Source organism: Giraffa tippelskirchi, chromosome 12 (assembly GCF_054371585.1).
Source record: "Giraffa tippelskirchi isolate mGirTip1 chromosome 12, T2T-mGirTip1v1.2.pri, whole genome shotgun sequence".
NCBI lineage: Eukaryota > Metazoa > Chordata > Mammalia > Artiodactyla > Giraffidae > Giraffa > Giraffa tippelskirchi.
The window spans coordinates 15,795,024-15,808,469 of record NC_137286.1 but is presented as its reverse complement, the minus strand read 5'-3'; the positions used below and the strand labels follow the sequence as shown (position 1 = coordinate 15,808,469).

Here is a 13,446-nt window from a genome sequence, read left to right as displayed (position 1 = left end):
GTGACCTTCTTAGTGAACATCCCAGCCCAATCCTAGTGAACACTAAACACTACAGCCCTGCTTATTCCACACATGTAGGGGCAACAAGGTCCCAGTGCTGAGAAACACTGGTTTAAAAAAAAAAAAAAAAGGTAAGAAAGAGCTTCATATCTGCTTTGCAGAAACATCCAAGTCAACAGGGAAAGCTTACTAGGAATTGATGCCTTTTAAGAGATGACGTTCTTTGAACCAACTATAAAGCACAGCCTGGAAAATGATATGGTAGTCACAGAGGAAGCTAGTCAAAAGATACCTCCTGGATTATCAACTTCTGTCAAACTCGAAATTTTTTCAGTGTATTACTTTCTGACACTCTTTCAAGTTTTTGTTTGTTGAGTCAACATCAAATAAATAGCTATTTAATATGCATGCAGATTCTTTTTGCACTAATGTCATATTACTTAAAAAAACTATATAGTTATGTGAAGAATTTTAGTTTGAAAGAGCAAAATTAGACTGTCTCATGAATCACAAATTCATTTAGTCACAGCTACTTCTAAGAGCAAACTACTTTCTCTAGAAATAATGCATTTCAGTTACAGCCAACTTTGCACAAGCCTCAAAGGTCCTATATACTCTTAATGAGGGGGCAGTCTTCACATCTCAAGTGCAGTCAAAGCCCTGACTCAAACATTTGAAAACATTTTCTTGTCTATGGTCGTACTTCCCTGAATGTGCCCAATCTCTTCTGAAAATATTTTCTTTGGCTTGATGACTTATACTGGCTTCACCATTCCTAACTTCCCCTCCATTGAAATGACTTTCTTTATTGTGCCAATCAAGTCAACACACTTCACTACTTGTAGTCTTAGAATACTAGACTTAGAACACTATAATTTTATATTTATTTCTTTGACATTTCTATTACTTGTTAAATACAATCAATCAAGTTAATTCTTATAAAATCTCATCTTCTTGACCTTTTGGTAACATTTGATTTTATCATTGCTTATCATTTTTGGTACATTTTGTGGTCCTTCATTTTCCAGTTTCTTCTTTGACCAATCTGAGTGCTCTTTCCTTAGCTCTGTGTTCTAAGCACATTTTTCTGTCTGTAGACATTCTCAGCTTTCACGAATTCAACATGTCATGTACCAAACTACATTAATGTGCAAGGTGCTAGGTGTACAAATGTAGACTAAATATAGTCCTGCCTTCTAGAAGCTGTTAACATCTTTCCTAAATTTCATACATGTATTTCCAACATAACTTTAGAAATATTCACTTCATACTCTGTGAAAATCTCAAGTTTAATATAAAACTTGAATTTCTTCAACCCTAAAACACATTCTTCTTCTTTGGTAAATGGCACAGTACCCACCATAATAACTATATACTTTGTCTCTTGTCTCCTCCTAAAATCTCAGAATCAGACAGAAAATTCAATTTATTTAAAAAATATATCTCCTTATTCAAGAATACAATAATGTTTTTAGAGACTCATTAATATTAGTTTCCAATCCTGGTTTCTCCACTTGTGACTTGTGTGGTCTTTAACATGACAGATAAAATCCTCATGTCTCAATTCCCTTACTGATAAAATGAAAATATCCTCTAAATAATAGATGCTGTAAGAATTACTTAAACATGGGAAGACATAGTACATACTATATACTGAATGTGTTTTTATTTTCACTTTCCCCAACTATTTCTCCTTTTCCCATGTCACTGACATGGATTATATTCTTATTCAGGGCCATCTGGGTATTCTGGTACAGATTTATATGCTCGTATTCTCTGTCAATATTTATCTAAACACCACAATGTTATTTAATTAATTACTCTGCTGAAATTTTTCCAGAATTATCAATTGCCCACAAGGAAAATATTAATTCCTATGGCATACCATATAAGAATCTTTATCACATCTTATATACTTCTGTATATGACCAATAAAGTACAGTTTTAGGCCTATAGCAGATATTTGCCAAACATCTTCTGGTTTTGCTTACCTCTCTTTGCCAAACATCTTCTGGTTTTGCTTACCTCTCTTTGTAGAAACTTATGCTTAAAGGCCATGCTTAATCCTTTGTAGATATTACTGAATTTTCAAAAGGAGCTGTTATAGGCAAGCTAATGTTGCTTTAAAAATTCCTAGAGATTGTCATACAGAGTGACATAAGTCAGAGAAAGACAAATATCATATGATATTGCTTGTATGTGGCATCTTAAAAAGGGGGGGCATACAAATGAGCTTATTCACAAAACAGAAATAAAGTCACAAAAGTAGAAAATAAACTTATGGTCACCAGGGGATAAGGGGTGGAGGTAGGGATAAATTGGGAGCTTGGGATTGACACATACATACTACTATATATAAAATAAATAACTAATAAGGAGCTACTATATAGCACAGGTAACTCTACTCAATACTCTGTAATAATATGGGAAAAGAATCTTAAAAAAAGTGAACATATGTTTATGTTTAACCAGTTCACTTTGCTCTACACCTGAAACACAGCATTGTAAATCGACTCTGCATACTCAGTTGCTTCCGTCGTGTCCAATTCTGTGACCCCATGGACTGTAGCCCACCAGGCGATTTGTCCATGAGATTTCCCAGGCATGAATACTGGAGTGGGTTGCCATTTAATAAAAATTTTTAAGAATTGTATGGATAAGGGAGGAGGGACTGAGTTGAGGAACAGCTTCCATTGGATTTGTGGAATCTAATACCCTTACCAAGTCTGTTTTGTCTTCTACTTTGTAGGCATCTTTCTGTATAGTTTTTATTGTTTGAGAGAAGAGAAAGGCCTGGAGATAACCATAGAATCTACATGCTCTCAGCTGGAGCTAACACTTTTACCGTCCTTCTCTCTTTTCTAATACTCTTCCCTGGGTTGAAGGTTAAGTCTGGATAATGATAATAATTAGTAATAATAAGAATGGAATATAAGCAGACTTCCCCATTGAGCTTCACCTCACATGTAGTTCCGTGGTGGGTATGACTTCAATCACCATAGGGAAATATGGGTTCCTGCTGTTATTCACATGTGACTAGAGATCCCAATACCATGATCACTGGATATAACTGTCAATATGCATATTAACTTCAGTCTGTTTTCAAATAATAGGACTGTCTTTTGACTATCTTTATGAACTTATAGGTTAAAACTTATAATACTTGAGTTTCCATTTATTCTTCTCATGAAATTTGATCTCTTATTCACCAATTTTTCTACCTATGTAATAATTCCATGATTTATTATTTTCTTGAGTCACTAGTGATTATATACATATATACATATATATATATATATATTCACACACAGACTTATATAGTTTGTTCATAAGTTAACTTGTAAAGATATTTCATAAATACCCAGATATTGACTTCTAATTTTTTCTTCTGTAGCCAAATTTCTGTATGTAATCTTCTCTTTCAGTTTGAAAAACTTTCAGTATTTCTTATAATGCAGGTCTGCTGAAGATGAAGTCTCAGAAAATATTTTTTACTTTCATATCTACATAGTGTTTTCAGCGATACAGAATTGTAGGTAGATGTGTTTATTTTTTCCCCCATTTTTATATTTTAAAGATGTCTTTTGTTTTCTGGCCCTCATTATTTCTGATGAGAAGCAGCTGTTATTTTTTATTGTTGTTTCTATTTAATGCATCTTGTGTTAGACCCTGGATGCTTTTAAAATTTTTGCTGTATCTTTGGTTTTCAGCAGTTAGAATGATCGACCTAATCCGGTAGACCTAATTTGGTTTTATTTGCACTTTCCTTCTTGAAGTATTTTCCTCTTTTTGAACCTCTGTGATATTTTTCATATACTTAGGAAAAGTTTTGCCCATTACCTTTTCAAATCATTTTCTGCCCTATCTTCTCTCTCTTCTTTATCATGCACTCCAATAATCATATACATACATTTAATTTTGCTCCACATATTTCCAGATAGCCTGTCATAATTGTGTTCACTTTCCATTCTCTTTTAAACATTTATTTAGTTTGGGCTGTGCTGGGGCTTCCTTGCTTTGTGCAGGCTTTCTCTAGTTGCAGCAAGCAGGGAGCTACTTTTTGTTGTATTTTTCATTTATCTTATGTTTCAGTTTGGACTATCTTCAGTTTTAATGATCTTTTCTCTGCTGACTCCAAACGAGGGTCAAGTGACTAAGATCTGAAGTGAATTCCTTTTTTAAAAATAGTATACTTATATATTTATTTTAAGCATTTCCATTTTGGCTATTTTTTAAAAATAGTTTCCAGGTTTCTGCTAAATTTTATCATGTTTAACACACATATGCCTATTAGACACTGTGATAGTTAATTTTATGTGTCAATTTGATTAGGCAAAGCGATGCCCAACTAGACAGTAAAACATTATTTTTAGCTGTGTCTGTGAGAGTATCTGGAAAAAACAGCATTTGATTAAGTAGACTAATTAAAAGACCTGTCTTCATCGGTGTGAGTGTGCATCACTTAATCCATTGAGGGCCTGAATAGAACAAAAAGGCAGAGGAAGGGTGAATTCTCCCTCTCCTTTAATCTGGAGCATCTATTTCCTAGTGCCTTTGGGCATAGAAGCTGCTTGTTCTCTGGCCTTTCTGATTCTGGGACTTAACTAACATCCCCCTGGTTCTCAAGCCTTTGTCCTCAGACTGCAGGTTACACCATCAGCTTCTCTGATTTTCAGGCCTTCAAACTCAGACTAAACTATATAACCAGTTTTCCAGGTTCTCTAGCTTGTAGATGGCAGATTTAGGGACTTCTCAGTTACCATAAACATGTCAGTGTGTGTGTGTGTGTGTATGTATGTGTATGTATTATCTTGGTTCTGCTTCTCTGGAGAACTCTGGCTAATGCATACACCTTTCATGTATGCTTCTGTATAATTATTATAGTTATTCTAAATTCCCTTCTGAAAATTAAAATATCAGGTCATCTGTGTATTTGTTTCTAGAGTATATTTACTTTTCTCATCTTGGGTCTCATTTTCCTGCATCTTCGTGGAAATTTAAAAAATTATAGTATGCTAGACATTGTGTAAAATAACACTGGAGACAGAATAAATGATAAGGAGAAGTATTTCTTTTCCTTTTAAAGGTTGATAATGTTACCGTGTCATTCTACTAGTTGAGCAGAGTCTGGGCACTCTTACAACTTTTGATAGATTTGGTTCATTCTTAGCTTCAAATGTTTTGAGAGGTGATTAGTAAGTCTCTAGAGATCTCATGATTTACACTATAGCGTCCAGTTTTCAGGAATATTAGGGAATCCTCTTATTTTTTAATCTCTACACTAGCTTTCTACACCTCGGTTATTCTCTGTCTTGCTGATCTCAGTATTTGGAGGGACGATTTGCACGCTTGGGAAGGTCCCGTGTGCCTTCTATGCTAATCTTTTCAGCTCTCCTTCCCTAGCCCTGTCTTAAGCATATTACCTATGCACTCACTGAAAATCAGTGGGAAAAGTTGGAGGTAGCTGCAGACATTTTCTAAAGTTGAGGTTACATAGGATTCCTCCTTCTCCACCATTTTCCAGTGAAAATAGCCATGTAACTGTTCTCTTTTAGAATAGACTTTTCTTTCTTAAATTTGCCTCAATTTCTTTAATTAAATTCATCGTCAGCCTTCGGTTGCCTTTTAAAGTAATTATGACTTGGTTTTATCTGGTTTATATTCACTTCTTTTGTTTGCTTTTGTAGGGAGCAACAATTCCCTACAACTTTTCATAACTTAACCAGAAGTAGAGGTCTCTTTTCTTTTTGTATCTCAATTTTTACAAGGATAGTTTAGAAATAGATAGCATTCATTACATGACTTATTTAATTGAAAATTCTATTTTCACATTAGAGATGTTAGGATTTCTTCTGGTAAACAAATGTTTAATTATGAGTTTTCTAAGGACCATATCTGCAGTATCACACTGAAATGCTCAGGGGGTATTCTTAGAGTCTACTGAACAGGCGGGCTCACAAGATTCCTGCCATAGGCCATGTTTAGCAGTAGGTTTACTTAGAAGAATTTAGGCCAGAAAACACAATTTTCCAACAAGGTAGTGATGCATATCCAATTTGTATGGGTGTCCTTGAAATAGTCTGTGTAGCATTCAGGAACTATCCTCTGTGGTTTTTTAGATAATAGACCAGGCTGAGGGAATGAAAGGAGACTTACATTGGCGAGGTACGGAAGCCATCCCAGGGTAATACTTATTCCTTAGAGGAACTACTATTTCTTGTAACAATTCGATGGGTATGGTTTTCAGGTTCAGCAAAGGACAGGCAAGTTACAAGGGTCACTGCAATCAAGAATGCTCAAAACCATGGCTTTGTACTAAGTATTTACAAAATTTTCTCATTCCAGATGCAGTTTACCTAATTGGTCAATTTTACCATAAGCAATGTTCTACTCGTATGAAGTTTCCAGGAAAAAAGAATATTGACTGAAGGTAAATTCTCATTCTAGAATTTATAAGAATGTGAGACGATCTGTTATAGCCAATTCATGATATTTAATATAAATATTTAGGACTATTCAATAAACAGTATCCATAGATGCCAACCCATGACTGAAGAGACTTAGCACACAGACATATATACTATATGCAAGATATTTTAGAAGAATGCACATATTTTTATAGTTGACTGAACTTGTATTATCCCTAAAAATGTTTTTTTGATTATTCTTACCCACATGTATATAGTATACATATATGTACTAAATTAAGTCATATTCTATATGGTGAATCTAAGAATACAAATTGGAATTGATTTTATTGTTACGTACTCAAATATAGAAGTTATAATACCATATTTTTAAAACTTAGTAATGAGTTTAGAGATTGCAAATAAAATGTAAAATTTGGGATAGAGGCATTCATATATCTATTCCAATATTTTGACTTCATGAATAGGAAAACTAACTACCCTGGGCTCATATAATAAAGAACAATTTATGTTTATGTAACCAGATTCAAGGCAAAGTACAGTCCAGAACTGGTTAATTTAGTAGCATAATCATACCATCATGGTGCCAAATTATTACCATCTTCCCACTTTCTGTGGTTGAATTTGTCCTTAGGCTGCCTGCTATTATAACCACAAGATCACAGATATGACAATGCCCATCAGAGAAAGAGGGATTCTCTCTTTGAATTTTGTAAGATCTAAGAAACAGTTTCAAGCATCTCTTAGTAAATGTTTTTATTTATCTCATTAGCCAGGATTGCATCACAAGCCCAAATTGAATCAATGCCTGGCAACAGAACTGAGCCACAGAAGTGGGCTACTTAGACTACCCATGATTTACCCTTAAAACTTGGAATTAGCTCTGTGTAAAAGAAGGGGGAGAAGGAGGATCTCAAACTCATTAGAAACTGCAATTATAATGGAGATAATGGCTGTTGGTAAACATAATATCTGCTACTCAGTATTTTGTTCATGAAAATAGTTTATTAGTCCTCTAACCCCAGTTAAAATTTTAAAATATTACACATGATTATAAGTATGCCTCTTTAATAAACTCATAGGAATAGAAAAAGACACTTTTTCTCAAGAGTGGCTAGAAATTCCATAAAATAGCTGGGCAAAGTCTATAAAATAATGTGATTTTTAAACATTGCTGATAAATACTATCCCAGCCACTGGTTATAGTAGAACTTATAAATTTTCATTCTGAAAAGAGTGACTTTTCATTTAGTGTACTAAATTAATTCTGGAGCTTACATACCAAGAAATATTATAAAAGTTACATGGTTTGTGGGCTTATAGAAATTGTCCAGTATAAACTGCTTAGGGAAAATTATCTAAAGTGACATCTATATTTTCCTTATAATCAGGGACATAGTTTGTTATTTAGGGAAGGTTTTTTTTAATGATAGTTTTTAGTTTTTTGTGCTAAATTGCATTTGGGAATAAAATATTTAAAAATAAAGCAAATACTGAGGAAATGGTAATATGGCAAAAGGTGAAATAAGGATATAAGGTTGAGAGTATTCTCATTGGGTATCACAGAATATTTTCTATATTTGACCTATGTTTATAAAAATTGTTCAATATTTTTCGTATTTTAAGCTTACTCATAGCTCAACAATAATTTAATGAATACCATGGTATATGGTATGACTTAAGAATTACTCAATATTTGTACTTGAGTATTTTTTTCATCTATAAGATGTAGTCAGACCCGCAAGATATCACCTCACATCTGTCAGCATGGCTATTCTCAAAAAGTCTACAAATGTCAAACGTTGGTGAGGATATGAGGAAAAGGAAACACTTATACAGTATTTGTGGGAATATAAATGTGCAGCCACTATAAAAGAACAATGCAGAGTTTCCTCAGAAACTACAAGTAGAACCCAGCAATTCCACTCCTAAGTATAGAGCTGGAGAAAACAAAAACACCAGTTTGGAAAGATACAGGCACCCCCATGCAGCACTATCCCCGGCAGTACTACTTACAGTAGCAAACAGAGGCGACCCACTGTCCACCAAGAGATGAATGGTGTATGGCATGGTGTACATATACCACATGAATGGATAAAGAAGAAGCGTATCTATACACATTTATCCAATTTACTTGTTCAGGTGTGTGTGTGTGTATACACATATACACAGGATATTAACAGCCATTAGAAAAAGAATGAAATTCTGCCACTTGCAGCAACATGGATGGACCTAGCTGATATTATACTTAATGAAATAAAGTCAGAGAAAGACAAATACAGAATGATATCACTTATACATGGAATATTTTTAAAAAATAATTAAATGAGTATATATGCAAAACAGAAACAGAATCACAGGTAACTAGTGGTTGCCCGTGAGGAGAGGAAAGAGGAAGGGGCAAGTTAGGGGTAGGGGATTAAGAGATACAATCTGCTATGTATGTAAAATAGATAAGCAGCAAAGAAACATTGTATAACACAGGTAATTATAGCCATTATCTTGTATAACTTAATGAAGTAGAAGCTCTAATAACACTGAATCATTATTCTGTATATCTAAAGCTAATGATCTGAATTAACTATACTTCAGTTTAAAAAAATACCCATTTAATAGAGTATCAGCTCTCATTGTATCATCTCCATCCTCATCCTGTGGCATAAAAATATACATATTTTAGAGGGAAAGATAAATTTGTTTTGGGGGAGTTGGGGTGCTATTTAATATGGAAGTTTTGTGACTATATTTAAATATAAGTCAAGTTCATCTACCACTTTTGAGATAATATTGAAAAAGAGGGGCAGGTTCTGTTTCCAGTAGTGCAGGGCATATTACAGAGTTTTTACTTTTTTTAGTGAGAATATTTTCTTATAATAATTTTTCTTTCCAAAATAGACTGATCCCAAAAGCTTTGTATGTGTGTGTTTACCTTTCTTTGTTGGTTGGTTTTTTGTTTATAGAGTGTATGTGTTTTGGGAGGTGTGAATGTATGTGTATATGTGTTTAATATCAGCCACATTACAAAGTAATTTTTAAGAGACTTATTAGGAAGAGACTTTTCTAGGACAAAGCACTAACTTGATTTTTCTTTACTTTTGGCACAAGAAAAAATATATATAAAAGAGACTTCACTGGTTTAGTACTGTACTACTTGAACTACTGTTACCTATGTCTGAATAAACCACACATCAGAAATATTTCAGTGTCTAATGTCGCTGTGTCCTGCGTCTGGAGGTCTATCCACTACATCTCAGTTAGAAGAAGAGATCTCTAAGGAAGCCCCACGTCAAGCATACTGGGAGCGAAAATGGAATTGGGGAAGGAACTTTGGTAAATTTGATTCTGACAAAATGAACTTTTTAACAAAATTAAGAATGAGGTTAATCAGCAGAAGGGGAGAGGAGGAGGCTATGTGAGATTTGAGGAAGGATAAAATATGAAAGATTTTGCCAAATTATTGGTATGTGGAAGAGAATGGTGATAAGACAGAAAATATACAAACAGATATACCCATGGACATCTTATATCATGCTTATAATTTTAAAGCACTTTCTAAGATATAAAAAGGTCTTTGATTTTTTTTTTGAACTAAATGTAGTATTAAATGTGAATTTCCTAAGTTTTCTCTAAAAGAAAATGACTTTTCAAAATGAAACACTTCCTCTAAAAATTAGGCATAATTAACATAAGAGTCACAAGTTACTTCATTATTATAGAGTAGTGCTTGCAGTGGTGGTAGAGGGAGTTGTGTATTTCTGCGAATTAGAGTTCTTGGTGAAGGAATCTAAAGCAAAAGTTGTTAAAGTAGCAGATTTACCTGAATAAGTACAAGTATTTAGAACATAATCCAGGAGCTACTGTTTTTTTGTCCATCCAGCTTAACATTTCATCCAGTGGATTTCACTAAAGGAAGGCATTTAGAGTTACGGCCCCACTGGAATTGATCTGAAACAACCATACATCCTGCTTTAGGTTCCGTGTGATGTGTGTGCTTGGATGTAGAGTCCTGAATATTGCAGAATGCATATGAAACGGTGGAGTGCTTCTGTGAACTCTGCCTGCCTGCAGGCCCAAATCTGTGAGGAGCAGTGCAAAGAGAAGGTATGCATTCTCAACCACTGTTCGTTGTGGCAAAGCTGAATGTGAGTACCATCCTCCCAATGTGTATGAAAGTGCTTGCCTGCTTAAGAAATCTGAAGAATCAAAACCTGGTAAAATTTAATTAAATACCGGGAAATTAAATAAGGAGGTTTAGCAAGAAACTAATGATGAAGGAAATTTTAGGAAAGTTTTGGATTAGCAGACACGCCTAGAATTCCATCTGGCTCCTAATGAACAGAAATAATCTACACACCATTTTAGTCCGTGTTGTCCCCTTTGTTGTGAATACATCTTCATCTTTACTGAGACAGTTTAGCATATTGTCAGGAGTCTACCTCTATTCATTCTCATATGCACTGCCCAGCATTATTCATTTGGTACACTCAGGCAAGTTAAAGTAATTATTTGTAAGTATAATTCATTTTGTATCCCCGTTTTACAATTGAGTGTAGTAATGCCTTCCCAGCCAGAAGGCAAGGGTCCAGGAAAATCAATTTATTGAGTTCCCCCTACAGGGATAAGATTTTTTTTTTTTTTTTTTATTACATGACAGGTCAATTTATTGCTGTCTTGTATCACTGATAAATTGTGACTACCAATGAGCGTCACAATCCTTGTCAAAGTTTCTTGGTGAAGGTAGTAATAAAATGACAAACTGTGTGTGGTTGTCACTCACACATGCACTTTAGAATTCTCACTCTACTACTCAGCCATGGAATCCTGGTAAGCAGTATAGGAAGACTGGGTTCAGCTCTCAGAATCATACCTCCTCCTAAATTAGCCTGTTTTCTTGAACTTAAATGACTCTACCTCTACTTTTTCTTATTTTAATATTTTACAAAGATATGCCTTGAAACAGAGTCTAGTTGAAAGCTTCCTATCATTTCTCTAGAAAAGTTTAAATTTAGGCTGAACAGAGAAAGGATAGAAACCAGGTCATCAGGAAACACCCCTCCTTTAGCTTACTTGAATGAATAGCTACAATGTTATGCTTATGTGAACATTTCAGGACTAGGTATTCAGAAGGGGGAAAAACTAGTGGAATATGTTTCTCAGAGGTATGACTAAGATAAATTGGACAACTCTTTTTTTAAAGGGCAATATTCAAGAACAAAAACTATATTTGAAACTAATGAAAGGTTAGATCATATGGGAATTATTGAGAAATAATTATTGATGGAGGCAACCAACTAGAAATGAATATCCTAGGAAACCAAAGAAGCTGTGAAGCATGAATGCAAAAAAATTCAATTTGAAAGGAGAAATCATTGTAGGCTTAAACCTTTGCTAGCTGCTACCACAGAAAGCTTATTCCAGTTTTTACATTTAAATTATATGATTATTATAAATATTGCATATTTTTAAAAAATATATACCATCACAAAAATTTTTATCTCCTAAATTCAGTAATATTTTTGAGATTTTTGGAAAATAGTAATATGTCTCTATGAAAGTATTAGCCTGTGGTTCTCCTTAATTTATTTTCTGCATTCCGCCCAAATCTGATTTCTACCTTGTTAATAATGTTTTCTTCACAATCTCCATCACAATCTAGCTGACCCAGATTCTAGTTCCTGTCATCAAATGTGAATGGGAGGTAGCTACTACAGTTGTCACCTCTTCATTCTCTCCTAGGAAAGCGTTTTATTTCATTCAAATCATCACCTACTTTTACAAGTTTACTTGAAACCAACATCCTGTTTATCCAAATCCCCATCCCTTATTTACTCTATGTGGTAGTTCTCTACAGTCTAGCTATCTGTACATATTTTAGCCATATCTATTGAAGAAAATGAGATTAGAATATATTTCATCAGAAGCATCACTTATAATAAGCAATTTGAGCACCAGAATACTTCAAACCAGGATGCAGTAACTCTGCATTTGAGGGGAATACAAAATATTCCTATAATTTAACATATTAGATGTTAATATAGTTTCCAGGATATCTTAGACATACTGTTATTTTCTTGGTATCAGTTTAAGTCCAATGCTGAGTCCTTCTGCCAGGTGGGTGAGACATTTATTCTGCTACTCCAGATTTGTCACCGAGTTCTATGTAGAACCATATGTCAGGGAAGAATCTGATAACAGCAGTCCCATCTTAGCCCATGTCTAGATACGCATTGTACAGTCAGTGAAACCTTTAGTCTATTGGCTCTGTTGATTTCAGACCAGCTTCTGACCTTGGTGCCCATAATCCAGCCTCTGAAGGCACATTGCACAGTCATCCCACTCCTCTGCTCCAAGTCTCATCACCCCAAATATGTACCATGGATTTGTGGACACACTTCTCTCTCCCTCTCAATTTTCAACATCTTTGTTGTCTTTATAAGATTCATCCTTCCCCTACTCTGTTGCTCTCAAGAATAGGGCAGTTAGAATATACTCCCAGAATAGCTCCCTCAATAAGTTTAGACTTCTATAAAAGTCAGAAATAAAGGCTCCAGGCAACCACTGTTTTCTGCTTTGCCAAAACAGCCTAAAGTAAAGAAATGCAAGGGACCGGAGTATGTGCTTGGAAGTGAGGAGGAGGAGGAGGAAATATAGAACACACATTTTAACCTCACAAAATTTCCCTAACATGTAAACAAATATCTCAAATGCTTTAAAAGTTTCTTTAAAGTCTATTTTCAGGATGATGCCTTCAAATAACTAAGATATCCAGCTATGGTAAGATAAATGAGGTCTATACATTATATAATTTATCTAAAGTCAAATGGGGAAAACATGAGCAAACTGGTCTTCATGCAATTTATAATATGGTAGAGAAAATAAATATCAAAAATATAGGCATACTTCAGAGACATTGAAGGTTCAGTTTCAGTTTCTCACCACTGCAATAAAGTGAATATTGAAATAAAGTGAATCACACAAAGCTTTTGGTTTCCCAGGGCATGTAGTCTATTAAATGTGT

General features: G+C 34.4%; 1 protein-coding gene across 14 annotated transcripts in view; it reads right to left on the bottom strand.

Moving 5' to 3' along the window:
- Positions 1-13,446, bottom strand: part of LOC145529023 (uncharacterized) — a 1,122,255-nt gene that overhangs the window by 113,782 nt on the left and 995,027 nt on the right. For 3 of the 14 annotated variants that reach the window (XR_014070838.1, XR_014070842.1, XR_014070840.1), the window contains one exon: positions 2,026-2,133. The exons of the other annotated variants lie outside the window; for them this stretch is intronic. The gene's annotated coding sequence lies outside the window, so the exon portion shown is untranslated. The remainder of the gene's footprint in view (positions 1-2,025; positions 2,134-13,446) is intronic. 14 annotated transcript variants of the gene reach the window in all.